The sequence below is a fragment of the Ruditapes philippinarum genome, unplaced genomic scaffold, assembly GCF_026571515.1.
Source record: "Ruditapes philippinarum isolate M1 unplaced genomic scaffold, ASM2657151v2 ctg2063_1_1_1_1, whole genome shotgun sequence".
Taxonomy (NCBI): Eukaryota; Metazoa; Mollusca; class Bivalvia; order Venerida; family Veneridae; genus Ruditapes; species Ruditapes philippinarum.
In genome coordinates this window covers 261,601-279,459 of record NW_026853715.1, presented here as the reverse complement: position 1 = coordinate 279,459, position 17,859 = coordinate 261,601, and positions in this window count along the sequence as shown.

The window sequence follows — 17,859 nt, the reverse complement described above, 5'->3', positions numbered from 1 at the left end:
ATTTTTTTCAAATAGTTTAGTGTTCATCCAAAAACAATCACCCCATAGCAGCTGGGTCACCTTTCCCTTTAGGTAGTATAAAGTCAGAGGTTCTTAACAATTACTGCAATATGCTTTTTTTGCAAAATGAAAAATATGATTCTTATAATAATGAATAACATTGTTGACAAACAAATCCTCTTTTAATTTTCAAATAACATATTCTCCTACCCAAGGACCTATGGCCCCAGTCCCCTTTATGGAAATTAAGGGCCCAGAATTCAAATTGAGTCATCTACTAGTTATGCACAAACTCAGTTGATCTTAAAATCAATACAGTTAATTTTTCATTGCCTAAAAACAGTTTGCAAAGAATTCAACATGCCATACTCAATGTATAGTCAAGCTAAAAGGTTACTATATAATGATTCAAGGGAGATTAATCTATTGTCACTACTTAAATTACCTAAAAATCTGTTGCCTCCCTTTTTATCTCAAAAGTACTTTATCAGCACCCATTTTCTTTTGATTTATTTTTTACAGAAAAATATTGAGAAGTTGCTATAGTCAAGGTGTGATCATAATTATTGTTTAATTTCTCAATGGATTGTCTGCAAACTTGGAGCACAAGACAAGACTAAACTTGACCTCCCAACTTTGAACCTCTTTTTGCACAGGACGATTACAAAAATATAGTACTAAACAGAATGTCTGACAGGAGTGGAAAATTGACCAAGTGGAAGAGACTGCACAAATTAATATATTTAATATGTTTACATAATCAGACTCCAAGCCAATATTTTGCCTCAGGTTGGTAACAAAAAGCCAGCAAGCACAGCTGGCAAGACAGGCCTGCGTTTGATTCATGCTCCTATCAACAAATGATAAGTGTGCATTTTATACATATTATATACTCAAAAATTTTAGTATTCAGTTTCCAGTTATCTATAGGAAGGGTAAACATATGAAATACATTTATTCTAGTGGTCTTTAACTTGCCTGTGCCCAATTAATGTATGAGAACATTCATTATCCAATATAAAATAAATAACAATAAAATAATAATAACAATCCCTGACCTTGACTCACAAATGACATTGACTGTCAAAGTCAAATTTTCAATTTGCTTGAATTTTTCTACAATGGATATAAATTTGCAAATGGATTGTCTCTATACTTGTACTCAACAACCTTAAGGACCAAACTGAACTCGACTCATAAAAAAACGACCTTGACCATGGACATAAATTGACATCCTTTTTCGTTATTTGTATGGATTGCTTTTATACACAACATATAAATAATAAACCTTTGGAAAATATCTTCAAGATCAAATTGAATGTGACCTTCACTCATAAATGACCTTCACCTTTAAGGTCAATTATTTTAATTGCTATTATAATTATAGACGTTGAAATATGAATTTTTTTCAAAACGGCTTATATTATGTTTTTTTTATATATATGATCAGTACATGTACTGGACAAATATAAAATTTATTTGGACTTTTAAGGCGTTTTATTTAAGCTCCATACCCCAAGTGTCTGTGTCCTGTTCCGGCTACTTAACCTAAATCGACTCACTGAGCGTTAACAACTGCGTTTCATGTGTCAGATAAAATACAGTTAAACTATCTGTACTCTCAAAAAATGGATAATTCTTCCTTTACCTTCGTAATTCTGACTTGTATTTCACATTTTGTCATTACATGGAAAACGGCACGTGTACCACGTGAAATAACACAGAATGACCCCTAAGGAGAGATAATGAAAACTAAGAAAAGCAGATAATTAAAGTCCAAGAAAAGGCAGAAAAGGAAAGTAAACATTGTAAAATGTTTTATTTTTGCCATAATACATTTAATTATATGTAATTGAAGTTATTCTCGTTTTAAGAAAGACAAGTATAGATCACAGGTGTTACTTTGTAACTGTGGTAAAGACTAAGCCTAACCCCAACGTGACCCTAATCTGTCTAATCCAAATTATCAGCTTAGTGGATTACAATAAGAATTTTACTGCAAATCTTATGTTATTCAAATAAAAGGTTAGAGGGTATCTATCAATGAACCATGAATTGTTTACGTTTATTCATCTCGAAAATGTAAAAAATAACACCTCAAGTGAAAAAGGACAGATGAGAAAGAGACCTTACTGGCACCTCTCCGCTTTTTCTTAAAAAAAAATCGACCACGCTAGTATCAGTTATAGCCAAGTCTTAAGCTTCATTCATTCATTCATTATCTTTATTTCCTACATAACTAAAAAGTACATGTATTTACATAATATTGAACCTTCAAATGTAATATGCATGTTAAAGCTAGTACAAATAGTAACAGTATATATAAATACAATATCTATACATGTATGTGACCAGGTGGGCTATCGTGTATAAAATAAATGAGTAAAGAAAAGTCATATTTAATATGATATGTACAAAAATTTACCCACATTCATGAGAAAAATTAAGGTATTTAGATGCATAGAATATCACGTTCATAGTGAACTCCAGGTTAGCAGGATACATCAAAGACATAAGAACTGAACTTGATTAGCAATTGAATGTTCATTAAAAAGTGCAATTAAGCCCACGTTGTAATATTTTAACTATTTAATATTCTGATTTTTATGACAAAAATACAAAAGACTTTTGTCAGATGTTTGCTACATGAAGTTGGTAATGTACCAATCTGACTAAAGTTCAGATCTAATTATTTATTTTATGTTATTTAGAGATGATTCTAATCAGATTGGTAATGTACAAGAGATAAAGCAAAGTTTTTAGTTAAATCACCACAAATTTTTAAAAAAAAGACATTTAAAACCCTTAAATGATTGACATAAAATAAAAACTTCTGACAGTTCGTGATAATAATTATAAACATATTAGTTGCTACAGGTAATCACCAGCATATTGCCGACAACGAAAATGCCTTTTTTCCTGAGCTGAGTTGAAACTGTTTAAATAATTATTAGAAAGATGTAATTCATTATATTTAGTTTTACACAATTCTTACTTCAAGTGACATTGTGCTCATTTTTTACTGTCGAGTTGAATTAGTAATACATTTCAAGAGATTGACTGTTATAATAGTGATTGACCAATAATAGATTAAGATTAGATATAAAAACTACCTAAATTATAAAAAGAATGCCCCACTCTTTTTAAAAATTGAACGTAACCCATACATTTTGAACGACATCTATAGAAATATCCGTGAATTCATTATTATCTCATAGTCAAATATAGAATTGAACACATTTATGGCAAAAATGTGAACTTATTTTGACTTTTACCTTTGAACCCACAATTCACACTTTGATAAGCATAATGTCACTTTAAATAAATAGCACAAATTTAAGCGGAGTCGAGTGATATATCGACAACTTCCAAATATGAATTTATGAACTTATATCTAAATAACAACTAGGTCCGAAACATTTTTTTCTTCTCTCTTTTCTTCTATTTGAGATATTCGTATGTAATAGAATAATAGCATACACTTATACGAAACAAGTCTTAAGTACGAGAGTACATGCAATAATAAATAAAGCCGCGTCATGACAAAACCAGCACAGTGAGTATGCGATCAGCATGGTTCCAAACCAGCCTGCGCATCCACGTAGTCTGATCAGGATCCATGATGTTCGCTATCAGGTCCTTTACTTGGAGCAGACAGCATGGATCTTGATCAGATTGCGCGGATGCGCATGTTGGACTGGATCCATGCTGGTTGTAAACGCACTTTGTTGGTTTTGTAACGGCTCGTGTCATCGTCATCTGCATTACAGTGTAAAATAGTTCTACAATACGTTAAATAGAGAGGATAGATGTCGTTTATATCAAAAGAAAATTAAATATGTATTACGTAATTCCTACACTAAATGCCACCATTTTACATTTTATAGTTGCAAAAACAAAGCACCAACCACAACAAAAAATAATTTACATAATAAGATTCATATCAAATATTTCATAAAAGCCTGATTTAACAATATCAATTTACCTGTTAAAGTGGCCAATGGAATCTCACAAACCAAGCTTCTATCGCCCCATTGAATGGAACTTTAGTTTCAACATGAAACTTTAAAAAAAATAGAATTATATATTGATACAATTTTATAGAAACAATATGTTTAGATGACTTGCAAAACATTCTAACATAATAATTTTTTTTTCGGGCTTGAAATCTGAAACTTTCATTCTTTCACTTCCCCTTTTTTTCTATATACATGTAATATGTCATATATTCTTAATTGCCCCATGCCCCATATTTCTATACTTTTTCAAACTCTCTGGGTGACTATATTGCTGTATGTCCTGTAATTAATTCGCAGTTTGATCTGTGCAAGAGACATTTTCCCCTTTGTATGTCCCTCCTTCGGTGTTTATACTGTATGCCACTTTCAACTGCAGCTGCACCGCCCTCCCACAATTATTTCCAAATGTGATTAATACTCATATCAGAGACTCATAAACAGATTATATAGCTCCGTGCCTGAGCTTATATTTTAGCCGCCCGGTTAGCTCAAGAGGTAGAGCGTTGGACTCTGAATTGGCTGTGATTGATCATGAAAACCTTTCTACCGTCATTTGCACTGTACCTCTGCTCTAGCATGTACAGAAGTTTTGAAACTGAAGGCAACTATTACTGGTAAACGGCTTACCCAGGAGCGATGCGGTGACTGAACTGTGCTCTAGTAAATTCAAAGAGGCTCCCGGTCGTGATCCGGAGGGTAAACTACCATCACCACAAAGACTGGGCTCATATTAGTCACGCTAATTCTATTTGTTACTGCAGTTTGTAAATTATTACAACTCATTTCATTATACGGTCTAAGGTCAGAAAAAAGTTATACGGATAAATAAAGATGCACTTAGTGCAATTTTTGATTTGCATTTGTTTTTGATCGACTCAAAAACTTAACGTATACTTGTGGAAACGCACCCAATGTGATGTTACAACAATGAATAATTATTCTCTAACTATACAAGACTTATTCATAGAAGACAAACATAGTCATTATGACGTCATAAATTATCAATGATCAACATGATATTGTGAAAGCAAAAAATAAACCAAAACGTTTAACGCAACTATAAGAACCAATCTTCTAGTATGAGTAAGAACCTCTAAACGGATAGCGGCCTTTGAAATGAAGTGGATTTGTAACAACGTTGTAATCTGCCATTGCAGACAAAGAAATAACAAACATAAATAAGTGGGATAAGGCCGTGACTTTATTAAGCATTTGGTGCAACTAAATGTCAATGAAAACAAAATACGAAAGAATGTAATAATGAACTATGGCGAAAATGTTTTGACATTCATATAACAACGCAATGATTCTGAAACTATGATAATAAGCACCGACTATGCTTAATTCTGTTTAGAGGAAATGTACAATAGGTCCGGGAAATGGAGTCGTATGGCATGGAAAATACAGTAGAAAATAACATATTCAGAGCTAAAGAAAAAACGAGGCTATGGTGAATTCTCAGAGAGATCTATATGCAATGTGATAATTTTGACGGACAATATCATTGTACCGTAATGTACATACTATAATAACGTTTATCACATAAACCGTGGCGCAGGAGTGTAATAAAGCCATTTAATATAGAGAATAATAGGTTGGTGCCGTGAATGGATAAAGTTTATCTGGCGAAGCGGAGGAATTTATTGGGTGAGCCGAAGGCATCCGAATGTCAATGTCATACTACCGTGTCGGACGACAAGTGACCGTGCCCCTTGGGGAAAGGGCCAAGGGGAAAAAATAAAAAAAAAACCGGGATGTAAAAAATTAAAAACCCAGGGAAAGGGTGTGGGGTCTTTATAAATTTATTGACAATTTTAGAAATTAAGTCTTTTTTAAGTAATTTATGACTTTATAGTCCTTTGTGAAACATGGAGTAAAATTTTAAGGTGAATTTTGGACAATTTTTATTAATTGTTATGTACATTTTGACTTTGTTCGTAATATGAAATCGAACTCCAATAAGGAATCAGCGGAGGTGTTTAGCGTTTTTATTAAAAAGTAATCTTGCAAAACTAAATATTATTCGTCGCTTATATGATAAATATGACAATTGTGTAGTATTATATTTTGAATTATCTACATTGTTTACTTGTGAAGATATTATTATGTATTTAACAATATATATCCACCAGAAGGTTCATGTTATTATGATGATGATAAAGACAAAAAAAATGGTATTTTCTCATGCAGTCAAACATAGAATGTATAATTTAACTGAACACCCAAATACGTCCCGTTTATTTTTTGCTGGAGAATTTAAAATAGTAGGTGCAAAAGACTTTTTAGATTAATATACCTGATGATAATTTGTTTCATAGTTTTTGGTACTGTTGATTATGATGGTAGTTAATTTTAACACTCCACGTCGCAGTAAAGATAGTATACGAGGAAATAACTATGGCAAAAGTTTTTTAGTTAATCTATGTTGTTTATTCGATATTCATATATTGAATGGAAGGTTTTGAAGGTGATTTTGATGGCAATTTTACCTGCTTTTCTAATGATGGTGCTAGTTTGGTAGACTACATGATAGCCTCCTCAAATTTATTTTCCTTACATTAGAAATTTCTGTGTCTTAGATAGAGATGATTCCGGATCAAATTCCCCCATATCATGTGAATTAACATTGATTAAAAAAAGCCTGTGCTTAATATGCGGGGAAAAGATTTAAAAAATTTTTAACCCCCTTTAAAAAGGTATAAAATTTAGGTCTCAATGTAAGTTTTTATTGATTTTTTAAAAGACTTTGAAAATAAATTTCATTCTTTTAAAGTAATAGGTTTTTGTAATGAGTTAAAAAATTTTTTTAAGGGGAATTTTTCCCTTATACCAGGAAGTTTGGGTCAGTGAAATGTTAGTCAAAAATAGGGAGGGGATTTTTTCTCTTCAAAAACCTCCCATGGGGGAAATTCTACTTGCGACAATTTTAAATATATTAAATATGAGGGGCAAAGGGAAAATTTAAAGAGATTAAATTCACTGCGGGATTCAAATATTTAAAGATAAGAAAAATTTGAATTTAAAAACTATTGTGGTTAGGCTTTTGAAATTTAAAAATTTTAAAATTTAAAACATTTACTTGCTATAGAATGACCCCAAGTTTTTTTTGGAAAAATTCCCTTAAGAGAGGAAAAACTTCAAAAAAATTTATAATTGGGTTATCCCCCCCATCTGAGGGGAAATTTCTTTTCCCGGGACTTTTTTATGATGAAAATGTGTTGCTTTTGATAAAACCTTTTCTGGAAATTTATTTTTTGCCCCCTTTCTCAAGTGTTTTTTAATAAACCATTTACTTTAAAATGGGGTACTAGATCTATAGAAAATTTAACCCTTTTTGGTAAATGTAGGGGATCGAGGTATTTCCGGGCTAAATTTTTTTTAAAAACTACTATGGAAATAATGGTTTTCCAATTTTAAATTAGATTTTTAAAATCTTTAATTTTTAACGGGTAAAAACCATTATCTTGGGGGTCGTCTCCCTATAATTTCCTTTTTAACAAGTCGGCCCAAAAGAAAATTTTCCGGGAAATTTTACGGGGGCCCATATTATTACAAATACTATGTAAAAAAATTTTTTCGGGTGTCTTTAAAAAAAAAGGTTAAAACGTTTGGGCTGAAGAAAATAAAAAGTTTGGGTTTAAAACCCCAAGGCGGGCTTTTCGGAAGGGGGTTATTCGGTTTGTTGAAATTTTTTCTTTTTTACAATCAAGGGTTTCAGAAGAAAACTATCAAAAAAAAGTGTGGTCGTTTTTTTTTGTATTACGTGATTTCCGCAAAGCTTTTTTATAAAAATTAAAAAATAAAGACATTTTTTTCTTTAAGAAGAAAGGGGAAATTTACGGTCAATTTTTTGAATATCTTTAAGGGGCCCCCTTTTAACCCATTTAAAAAAAGTGGAAAAAAATAAAATGTCATTTATTTTTTTTCGTGCAATAAAACGGCCCCGCAAGGGGGCCAAAAAATTCGACAATTTTTGATCTCTTCTTTATAGATGAGTTGTCCTGTCCTTTTACCGTGAAAATTTGTGGAGTGGTAGAGTGGTATTTTTTTATCACAAATGAAATATTCCCAGATATTTTTTTGTTTGATGTTTGCAGATGATGTAGCAGGGTGTGCCGAAACTGCATTTAAGCTTCAACAGCAAATAAATATTATTGACCTCTTTTGTTGTGATACTGGGATGGAAATTAAATATGGGATAAGACTGAAATTAAAACGGTTTTTTCTTCGAAATGGAGGTCCTCTTTTCGTCGATATGAGCAACCCGGTCGTATCGTGGGACACAAATCAATATTTAAACCTCTCCCAGTATAAGTAACATGGGGTATCTTACTTACATCAAGTTTTGTCATGGTCATCCGCTCATTCTAAGTTAGTAATTCTCAGGCGCAAAAGAGCTCTCTTTGCCATAAATGCTTATCAAAGACCTTTTGGTTATTTTTCTGTTGTTGATTCTTTTAAGGTTTTTGATTCCATGGTCAAACCGATACTTTGTTATGCATCTCAAATTTGGGGCTATGAATATGTAGATACAATAGAATCTATTCATAATAAATTCTGTAAACGTATTTTATATGTACGTAGAACTACTAATACATGTATGGTTCTTGGTGAATGTGGTAGATTGCCTTTATGTACTACATATTATAATAAATTGTATTCGATATTGGTGTAATTTGTTAACCATGCCATCACATAGATATCCCAAAGCAATGTTATAACATGTTAAAATCTCTAGATGATGCCGGTAGAAACTGCTGGGCAACCAAAGTTAGAACACTTTTGTATAAATATGGATTCAGTTTTATATGGATAAGTCAAGATGTTGGTGATGTCATTGCCTTTATTACCATGTTTAAACAAAGAGTTGTTAACTATTGTACACTAGACTGGCAAACAGCTCTCTTGAATCCTCTAGTAGATGTGATCATTATAATAACTTTAAAAGCCTACTTACTGTTGAAAAATATTTAACTATGGATATTCAGTTAAAATATAGAATTGCTATGTCAAAGTTTCGCCTTTCAAATCACAGGCTGAATATTGAATTAGGTAGATATAATAATGTTATAAAAGAAAATCGTATATGTAACTTTTGCCAACAGTTTAATAATGCTAATGTAATTGATTGTGAGTACCATGCCTTTTTTTAAATGTGTTAAATATGATACTATTAGACAAATATATTTAATTAGCTGGTATATACATGGAACAGAACTTCAAGATTTCTATGCTCTTTTGTCTTCTCAAAACCCTGACATTGTTAAAAATATATATATTTACATCTATCAACTTATGAATATAATTGATGATACTTAAGTTTCACAATATACAACTACTTGACATTTTATTATATGTTATACCTTATGATGTATTTTGGGCCGGAGGCCTTTATTTACAAATAAATGATTTGAGTTGAGTTGAGTTGAGGGTCGCATTTTTGGCGACCGCGCCGAAGCGCGGCGCCTTTTATGGAATGAAATCAGATTTTGTGAAAGGGCGACAGCAACTTCTCGAGCCTTTTATAGTTGTTCATAATAAAAGCCTATCATTCCGATCGGTATGAGGGTGCTTGATTATTAATTAGTCGCGATATGTACAATGAAAAGCGAACTGGAGAATTTTGCAATGCAAACATTTTCAAATGAAATCACCTTTTCCGTCAATAAATCGCACTCTTCGGGGTATTTTTATTTATCATTTTGTAGCACACAGTGGGTTATTATGGTATGTTATTCCGAAAGCTGTAAATAGAATGATGAGTTGATGACCTAAATATTCCGAAAATCTATTTATAGAGGGATGTACTCATATCGGTAATTCCCGGTCCCTCCAGGTCTATTTTGACCGGGATTTACTAGTGCCCGGCGAATAGTACCACACGTTCATTGTCCGGTCTCTCCCGGTTTTGGAGTAGATGTTTGATATCGTTACGGAAAAGAACAAATACTTTACTGATAAATATGCTTTTTTTCAAAATGAATGTTTGTCACTTAGTTTGGTTACAATAATTAATAAACACAGATCAACTCTCATTTATTGATTATAATTATACATAAACATGCAATTCGAAAAAAAAACACACAAAAAAAAAACAACAACAAAACAACAAATCGCATGTTTTATTTTATCTATATGAGATCAAAACAATAAATATGTACAATAATTGAGAAAAAAGGTACATTTTTATGGCATTAATATGACACTATCAACTTTGAAACATTTTATTTAATTTGTTATTCGTGTTTAGTAAAGATGCCGAGGAATTATTCAAAGTTACAAATCAGATTTTATGAATTATTCAATTGATTGATAATTTAAAAATGATAAAGAAAAATACAAATGTACATGTATATCGTTTAAGAATAAACAATATTATATATTGAAAGATTAACCATAGTTTACTGACTTTTTCCAGTTAAGTTTTGACTTAATTATAATCGTCGGTCAATATGACAATTGAATTCTTAAAATAGTAGTAAACGTAAAAACTCAGTATTAAAATAGCGCATAAAACACAAAAAAGTTAAGAAAACAATATTCATAAAATTTGTATTTTTTTTATTAATTATTGTATAATAAACAATTATATTTATTTATTTTAGTCTCATCTGTGTACAATTACATATATTTCAAAATAAAAGATAAACATTACATTGTACATAGCCATTATTTAAGTAGAATTACAGGAGACTTAAGATATTTTACATATTTTACAATTAAAACCATATTCTGTTATGTTATGGGCATATGTATGTGTATATATGAAATATATGCACATATATATGCAAATATATTACACATTAAAATTAAATGCATATTAAAACATCACATAATATCCACTGTAAAATCTGCCAATAGTGACAGCTCTAATAAAAGTTCACTATTAAAAGGTAACAGCTTAAATGAAAGCTCACTATTAAAAAGTAAAAATGAGCATCTTTATAATATTATTTGTCTAGAGGTTATCTTTGATTATGGAGTGGTCTAATTGGCAGAATTTACCTTGTTAATACAGAATGCAACTCAGTATACATTAAAACATGATAGTTCATATTTAAACTGATATAAACATGATAAAATACAGTCCAATTTTGTTAAGAAATAAAATATGTCATAGCAAGTCAGTTGTGAAGACAATTATTAAAATAGTTTTATATACAAACATCCGACTTTCACTAAATGGTAAGAAGAATACATAAAAAAAGAAAAAATTAATAATATGAGAGTTTGTTAAAATATTTAAAATTTGACTGGAGGCAAACCAATCATTTTAAGTTTAAATTTTATAATTCTAAGTCGATATTGTGTTAACATTGCTATTATACAGAGTGTTATTTCGAAGTTTTAATATATTGCAGCAGGTTTTTGCTAATGTACGTATCATTTCTGGGTGGGTAAACAAAAATAGAAACTTACCAATATCATTAAGTAATTCAAAATTTGTATTTAATATAACTGCCTTTTCTAAAAGTAAATTCCTATCAACAGAGTAAGTTGGACATTTCAATAACACATGGATTTCGTTTTCCACCAAGTGTTTGCAAAATGGACACACTCTTTCAGATTCAGGTAATCTTTCATAACGCCCAGTTTCTAGTCGAAGTGGTGCAACGCCACATCTAAATTTTGCTAACGCAGATCTATGTGCATATGGTAATTGTAATTTACAATATGTTTCAACTTCATAATTAGTTTTTAAAAGTTTGGATGTCCTTAATTTATTACGACCTGTGTCATTAACACTTGACACTCGATCAATATCTGTTCTCCAAAATATGAGCATCAACAATAGCATTTGTCATATCAGACACGAGATTTTTACGATGGAAAGGTGGTTGAATATAGGATGCTAAATTATAAGAAACTAACTTATTCTTTACCAAGAATGGCCATTTTTTACACCTATTACTACTTTTAGACAAAGCCCAATCAAATATTCTCTTATTGGTTCTACGAATATCATAATTACAACATCGGTACCAGTGATTACATATAGCTTTCCACTGGTCAACAGTTATTGGATTCCAACCCATATCTCCTTGTACAGCTGCATTTGGTGTATATTTACCAGTGCCAAGGTAGAATCTCATTGCTCTATGATGTATTGCTGTAATACAAGAGAAAGACTTGATCCCCCATATAGCCGCCCCATAAGAAATAACAGGAACTACATATGAATAATACAATTTGGTATAGACTTCATAGGGTAGACCCACTTGATTTTTGTATTAAACAATGAGAAGCCCCAAGGCACGACCAGCACTTTGTGCTACTGTTTTTGCAGTGATATTATAATCAAGATGTTCTGTTAATAAAATACCAAGATACATATACTTATTAGAAAACTCTATAACAGAATTACCACACTTAAAAATGAAATCTGAATGTTGAAAAGAATTTGGTCTAAAATGCACAACATTACTTTTAGAAGCATTCACAAACATTCCATTTGCAATACACCAATCATTTAAGAAGGTTAACATATTTTGCAATACGGTTTCATTTTCTGCAAGTAACCCAATATCATCTGCATATAAAAGTATACAAATGCGCTCATTTTCAATAACTATTCCATTGTTCAAATTTTTAACGCAGCAAAGTCGTTAATAAAAATGTTGAACAATATTGAGGACAATGAACATCCTTGACGTAATCCTGTGTTAACATCAAACCAGTCTGTAAAATATCCATTTATACGTACACATGAAGATACATTTTGATACAAAGATTTTACAGCAGTTAACATTTTTGTAGACAAACCAATATCAATGAGCTTCTGCCAGAGTAAATTTCTGTTAATGGAATCAAAAGCTTTTTTGAAGTCGATGAAAGCACAAAATGTGGATTGCCTGTTTTTCTTACGAGTATCTATAATATTTGTAAGGCTGGATAAATGGTCTATTGTACTACGCTTTTTTCGAAAACCGTTCTGTTCATCAACAATAATTTCTTTGGCATCTGTCCATTTTACAATACGTTCATTCAGAATACTTGTATACATCTTATACATTGTTGAAGCTAATGAAATACCTCTATATGACATAGGATCTCTACGATCATTTGAACTAGATTTTGGTATTGGGTTAATAATACTCTTTGACCATAATGACGGAATTCTTCCGGTTTGGAAACAGACATTAAACAAGCTATGTAAAACAAACAGTGAAGCTTCATTTTTTAACACATCCGATGGTATCAAATCTATACCAGCTGCTTTGCCAATTTTAGCATTTTCCATAGCCTTAGCTACTTCCATTATATCTATGTCTAAGTCTAAATCAGCATCTGACACATTTTCAACACCATCAAAGCGTTCAGTAACAATCGCCCCACCGCCTGCATTAAGTAGATTGCCAAAATCATGCCTCCATTTTAATAATACCATTTTAACATCATCTGATATAGCACCATTGTCTAATACAATTTGCATAGGTATACTCTTATTACGCTCGTTAAAAATACCAATTTTACCAATATTTTTCCAGAACTGCTCATGATTATTCTCTAGATTGAATAACATTTCACTTTGATTTTTCTGCCAAAAGTTACGTTTACAACGTTGCACCTCTTTGTCAAAAGCTTTTCTAGACATAGTATATTCATGCTTGAGCTCCCTTTTATGAGCTCTATTTAAACATTTGAGCCAGCTACGCTCGGCAATGTGGACACTATTCCACATTTCCGAGAGTTTCTGACTCCACCAGGGTTTACATTTTTTATTCTTATTTAAAATAGGTTTACATTGGTATGGTTTAACAGTTTTAAAAGATAACTTATTATACATTTCAGCTTTCACAATATCACACCAACCATTGTAAGCTATGTCAAGGTCGGCCTGTAATCTCATCCCTTGTTCAAGCCTTTCAATTACATTATTAATTTCAGCTAAAGTAATACTATCCATCAAAAAGTCATTTGGAATATTTTTAAGGTTGAATTTGTCAAAACTAGGTGGTAACTCTTTATCCACTGGGTGTTCATGCAGACCGACATTGACATCTACTGTCCAAGAGATTACAGAGTGATCAGGTAAGTTTGAAGGTATAAGATTTCCAATACAAAAATTATCAATTATATCAGTGACATGTGTAACCTTAAAATCTGTAAAAAAGTGCAAATTTTCATGATTTACTAAACAATAGTCAACAACAGAACATCCTTTACTTGAAACAGATGTGAAGTCGTTACTAATATAATTGCGACCGTTTAACATGCACATGTTACAATCAATAAGAAATTGTATAAGATGATCGCCGTAAGAATTTGTCTTAAAATCAACAATGTTGCGTTGTTCAATTACATCAACTCCTACAATAAAGTCATCCTGATTGCCACAGCGACTATTCAGGTCACCACAAATGTAAATAAGGCCCATTTGTTGATATTCATACATATTTTGCAAAAGACTATCATAAAAAACGTTAACATCTGAATATCGAGATGAGTTTTCTGGTGGTAAATAGCGTACGCAAGGACAAATACAAACATCCTCATGTTTATGTTTCATTTTTAACCATAATATACCTTCCTGAGAGTCATTTAAAATAGAAATATTAAAGTCTAACAACATATTATCTTTTGCTAAAAATTCAACTCCCCCGGAACCATGTTTAGCATTTCTATGAATATATTTACGGTTATTACCAAACCATGTAAATCCTTTTAAATTTATTTTATTTGTACCTAACAAATGTGTTTCCGCAATTCCAATTAGATCAAAGCTTAACAATTCTAAACATTTTGTCCTTAAAATATTGCTATCAGATTGAGTGTTCATATTCCACCCCCTAATGTTCCAAAAACCTGCGGATACCTAATGGCGACCGCCACTGGATCTGGATTGTTGAGATTTGTTGCGCCAACTTTGATGACGTTCATTCTCTCTTGACTCTGGCCTTTTACCTGAAAAAGAATCCCGATTGTCATAGTTTTTTCTGTTTTGACCTGAAAATAAATCATGTCTGTCATTTTTTCTATTTTCATTATAATAATTTCTATTAACACTTTCCTTTCCATGTTTATTATCACTTTCACTTCTCGGCCTGTCACCATGAGAAAAAGAATAATCACGCCTGTCATTGCGATCATAATCACGCCTGTCATTGCGAGCAGAGTTATATCGATTACCTCTATTGAAATTATTTTGATTATCATTTTCATTTGCCACAACACGGTTTCCTTGATATGAAATATTACAACCTTTCCGTCTTAGAGCATTCACTAGGGTTTTCATGTTTCTGTTCATGGACCTCTCCTCTAGGGTATGATCCTTGTGTATGAAGACATCCTCATATTGTTGTGAATCTTTTAATTTTGATTTTGCAGATAATATTGCTTTCACGTCGTCAACTGACTGGAAGTTCGCAATAACTACCCCAACTGTATTTGTATTGTTAGCTGTCTTGCGTTCTGTGCTCAAGACGGCTACATTGTTTATAAGCAATCCTTTTTTGATAAGATTATTCACTTTCATGTTCAAGTTCTCACCTGTATGGAATGTTAAACCTCTAATGATAATTTTCAGCTGTTTGTCACTAGTTGGATAATGGTTTGGAGGAATGGTTTGAGATAACTGTTGCACTTTACTCTCTAATTCATTAACATCATGACGTACATCATCCTTGAAAGACTGTAGGGTAGAATCTAAGTCTTTCTTCATACGTGATACCTCCGTATTGATTCTTTTATCTAACATATTCGCCACTTTGTGTGAAATTTTAGTCTCTAGTGTTGTTTCAAGCTTGTCAATTCTATCATGATTGATACTACCACTTAATGCACTCACTTCATCTGAAAGTTTAACAATTAGTTTGGATATCATTTCAATTTCCGGATTTGTTGTAGTCAAAAGACCCTGTTCATTTTCAACTATCCTACAAGGTGATATTGGTAACTGACTTCTCATATGGTTCATTTGACTATTCACATTTACATTATTAACGCTATGTCTGTTTTTACTTGGCGTTGGGCCATATAACTTGAGCAAATATCTGATCTGGTGTATCAGTGCTATCAGTACTACCTTTACTTCTCTTTAACGTCGTATTCTCAGTGTCTGGTACAGTACCATCACTTCTATGCCTTTTTTTCTTATTTGATGTTGTTGGACAAAAGTTAACTATCTATCTATCTCTGGATACTGCCAACCCCTCTTACGAGTGTTAAAGGCAGGAATTTAGTGCACGTCGGATTGTTAGTAAAAGGTGAAGAGAAAAGCTAAAAAGAAAAGTCCAAACATTGACATGCTTGGAAGGTGAGACTTATGTATTCTAGTCATGGTTAAAATGTTAATAGTGAAACAAGATGATAAGAGATAAAATAGTTTAAAAACACTGGGAGTAAGACTAGTACTGCAAACCCACCACTGCCTGTTTGAACTGACTCAGGTTGGGCAGGGTGGCAATGTTACTAGGAATTTTATTCCATAGTATAATGCTATGAGGGAAGAAAGAGTACTTATGGTAGTCGGAGGATACCTGTATTTGACGTAGGGATAAGGGATGCATATGTCTGGTTAATCTATGTGGGGTTTGAACATAAGTTGGGAGATTAATTGCAACTAGGTTATGGTATATCTTATAAAACATTATCAGTCTACAGTCCAATCTGCGATGTTCAAGGGATCGCCAGCCCAGTTCTTCCTGCATTGCTGTGACACTAGAGTGAAGGGAGTAATTCCTTTTAACCCATCTTATTGCACGTCTCTGGATCATCTCAACTTTGTCAATATTGGATATAGTATAAGGAGACCAAATAGATGAGGCATATTCAACCTGTGGGCGGACCAGGGACTTGTATGCTAGTTCTTTTACTTTCTCATTTTTAGGGATGACATTTCTTTTAATAAAGCCAAGGGATCTGTTTGCATTGGAAGTTATTCGAGATATATGTGTATTAAATTTAAGGTCAGCAGATAGATCTAGTCCGAGAAATTTAGCATTTGTAACAGACTCTAGGACTTGGCCATGGAGCATATATTTGTGTTTAATTATGGTCTTATTTTTGGTGATTATGTTGATAAGGATGACTTGGCATTTTGAAGGGTTAAACTCCTATCCCAGATGAGCAGTCACTATCCACAACTACAGTCTGTCTACGGCCAATAAGGAATGACTGTATCCAGTTTAGAATTTGAGGACAAACACCATGTTCTTGCAGGGTATCTAAGAGTTTAAGATGGTTTACTTTATCGAAAGCTTTGGAGAAGTCAAGAAGTATGAGATCTGTTTGTTTGCCATTTGAAAGGTTGTTCACAAGGTAATCAGTAAGTTCAATGAGTTGTGTCTCACATGATCGTCTTTCTCTGAATCGAATCCATGCTGAAGATCAAAGAGTATGTTGTGGGTGGTAAAGTGAGAGGATAGTTGAGAGGCAACTATATGTTCGAGTGTTTTACAGAGGATGCATGTAAGGGAAATTGGGCGATAGTTTGCTGGATCACTTGTATCACCTTTTTTGTAGACAGGGCATACGTTTGCACGGGTCCAGTCATTGGGAATATTACCGGTGGTCAGGGATTTTTGGAAAAGAACTGCAACGATGTCAGCAATCTCTTCTCTCAGCTCCTTCAGGACAATTGGTCTAATGTTGTCAGGGCCGGCAGCTTTCTTGGCATTGAGGTTGGCGAGGAGCTTTGTACACCTGCCCTACCGATGATGATGTAATTCATTTGTGGGTACTTACAATACTTTCTGGGATCCATGAGTCTCAGTTTTTGTATACATTGATCTTTAAGTGTGAGTGGTATAATTGGTGAGAAAACTGATTGAAATTGTTTGTTAAGAATGTTTGCTTTTTCAGTGTTATTAATTTTGAGAGAACCTGACTTTTGATCTTT